The sequence below is a fragment of the Athene cunicularia genome, assembly GCF_003259725.1.
Source record: "Athene cunicularia isolate RWA chromosome 1 unlocalized genomic scaffold, athCun1 chr1_part1, whole genome shotgun sequence".
NCBI classification, from domain to species: domain Eukaryota; kingdom Metazoa; phylum Chordata; class Aves; order Strigiformes; family Strigidae; genus Athene; species Athene cunicularia.
The window spans coordinates 54269098-54272068 of record NW_020799091.1 but is presented as its reverse complement, the minus strand read 5'-3'; the positions used below and the strand labels follow the sequence as shown (position 1 = coordinate 54272068).

At 40.1% G+C, this 2971-nt stretch overlaps 1 non-coding gene across 1 annotated transcript; it reads left to right on the top strand.

Moving 5' to 3' along the window:
* The first annotated feature begins 2843 nt into the window (after positions 1–2843).
* TRNAF-GAA lies at positions 2844–2916 on the top strand. Its single transcript has one exon. It is a non-coding gene; the product is annotated as a tRNA-Phe (tRNA).
* The last annotated feature ends 55 nt before the right edge of the window (positions 2917–2971 follow it).

Sequence of the window (2971 nt, the reverse complement as noted above, 5' to 3'; positions counted from 1 at the left end):
AACCTTACAAATAGGTACAGTGTCTTTGGAACATGAAAAATCAATTAACTTGTGGTAGTACTATCAGATCAGAAACACGTAAGAAAGCAGTAGTGTGTAAAATTGGTTTATTGAATAGCTCTTTCTGAAAGTTGTTTTAAATGTTTAGATGCTGAAGGTGCAAGCTTTGACATTTCTGTGACTCTCCAAACAAGTAATATTACTGGGAATGGATTTTTCAAAAGGATCTGTTAATTTTTAGTGCAAGCTGTTCTAGTTCATTTAAATGTTTTTGAAGACTTAATCTTTCCAACTGTTTGAAATTTTTTTGGTCAGTGTTTGTATTATATAAAATAAATATATACATGCTCATTTTAAGAAGATATATATATATATTTTAAAAAATTAATCTAGGAGGCTTTTTCGGGCTTTTTGCTGTATATCAGGTTGCTTTAGCAGATGAGGGCTCTGCTAGGAGCATTCCTTTCACAGGGAAGAGTCTTTACTGTTAAAGCAAACAACCTATTTTGCCATTAACCTTCTGGCTTCTGTAAGAAGAAAAGGATAAAGAATCAACAAGTGAACTATTAATGTGGAGAAGTGTAATAGTTTTAGGTTTTATTTCTCACTGTTTTTACTTGGAAGATTGAGAAGCATTTCTGCAGAAGGCAAAGGTGGTGAAGGTATGGTGAACATAGCGATCTTTCAGTCCACTCTTCCTAACAAAGTGTAACCTGACAAAGGTTACACTAATAAAAGGATTAAATGTGTATGTCACTTAAATTGCTAAAGCTTTCTAAAGGAGAAGGGCTGTCCTTTGGTGAAGGGTTTGTGTCCAGGTTCCATCAGAGGCAAGAGGCTCACACTTGGGAAATAATTTGGTGACAGCTGTCAGTTCATCTCTTTCTGGGGCTGCTGTTGTAGGTTGGATCAGATCTTAAGGAAGCAGCTCCTGAAAGCCCATGTGCATTGGGGAAAACCAACATTGCTACCCCATTATCTTGGTGTACCCCAGCTCCCATTCAGCACATCCCTTGCAGCAAGTGAAGGAATTTGGCAGCTGAGGCAGGGCTGTTTGCAGTCCACCTGCCCTGCAAGTTGTGGTCAGTGGGGCCTCTGTGTGTGTGTATTGCTTCCAGTTTGTGTGGTGGAGGTAAACTTTGCTTTCTCCAAGGTGCTTTCTGGTCTGACTTTGGCACTTGCCTGCTTATGTTTCTATGCTGCTTGGCATAAAGGGCTCCCAGCTGTGGTTGAGGCTGGTTTATGTTGTCATCATATGATGAACTAGGAAATAACTTTTGTTTGTCCAATCCCTATTCTGTATGGGAACCAAATAGCACAGATTTATACTATATGTGAGACTGAATTGTCCTCTTTGTTTTGTTTTGCAGTACCTTTAGTTTTTATTCACCTGGCAGTTTCACTTGGCAAAACAAAGGTTTCTAAAAATAATAAAAGTTAGAATAACCTGTTGGTCCATAGTAGCTCTGATTTTTGTGATGATGTATGAAAACTCTGAACTCAATAGTGTTTTGACTTCTATGCATGTCATCACACATTTGGAGTTTATCTGCAGCAAAGATTACAAGATTGTGTTAGCTGCATCAGTAGGAGACATCCTCGTTAAGTGATTACATTCGTAATTTCTCAGCAAAACAATCACTGCCCCTGGCAATGGAAAATCATGAGAATATGAGATTTTGTATCAGTATGCTGTTAGCACATGTCGTTAGTACAATGGTGTGGGGTTTTTTGTTTTTACCCTTTCCCTAGCTGAAATTTTTTGTTTAAGAGTTTTTGTTTTAAGTCATTAAACTGCTGTCTCAGTCCTTAGCATTTTGACTTCTGAAAATATGTCAGTTCCTGAAGAACAGTGGTTGCTCACAAAAGACTTTTTCCAAAGTCGGATAACTTGAAAAATACACTCTGAAAGTAAAAGGAAATATGGAGGTCTGTCACAAAGATTCACAGGGCTAGTTTGGGAGAAGGCTGCTTCTTCCGCACTCAAAAAAAGGAGGGATTTGTTAAACTCCTCTATTACTGTGAAAGAGACAGAGGTTGGTTTGGCTCTTTCTGACTAACAGGAGGGAGACGCGGTGGAGAATTTTGCACAGCAGCATTTCTCCCCACACAGCAGGTAGGAAGTATGAATAGGGTATGCTCTCACATTTCTAGAGCCATGGGATGTGCAAATAAACACAAACTCGAGACATCCAGCACCCTTGCCACGTGTGCTAATGTATGTACTTGGGTACATCCTCTACCTTTGACCTGTAGTCAGACCAGTCGCCTGTTGCCTAACCAACGATGTGAGAATAGCTGTGTTTAGCTAGGATTTGTGATTTAGGCAGGCACATAGAGCTTCTCCTGTGGAATGTGTATCTCTGAGCAAGACCATGAGGAAAAGAGAATGGAAGGTGCCCTTTTTGTTCGTATCTATTTGTGGTACATCAGCTCTCTACAGAATTTGTCAGACTTCAAACAAAGTCCCTGAAAACTGAAGCAAAAATGCCGCCAATTTAATGCTGCTGAACCCCACAGAATATTCGAGATCCTGTTAACCCCCAAATAATCCAGGAAGTCACAGCCGTAACACCTTTGTGCTGATACTAAATGAATGCAAATTATGTATTGTGCATAGATGTGTACACGTGTCGTTTTGGGTTATTGCCGCATTTGTCTTCACCTTAAGGCATAATTTTATTTGCAAAGAAAGACCCTTCACCGATTCGTTTGTGGTATTTATGGTATCTAGCAACGTGGGACGAGTAGCATCCGTTTTACCCCCAGAGCGCCCCGCGGGCGGGCCCGGTGACGGGAACAGCAAACCTTTAGTGCGATCGCCTGCAGAGGCGCAACGCGGAGCCGAAATAGCTCAGTTGGGAGAGCGTTAGACTGAAGATCTAAAGGTCCCTGGTTCGATCCCGGGTTTCGGCAGATTAAGTTTTCTATTTTTTTTTTTTTTTTTTTTTTTTTTTTTTTTTTTTTTTTT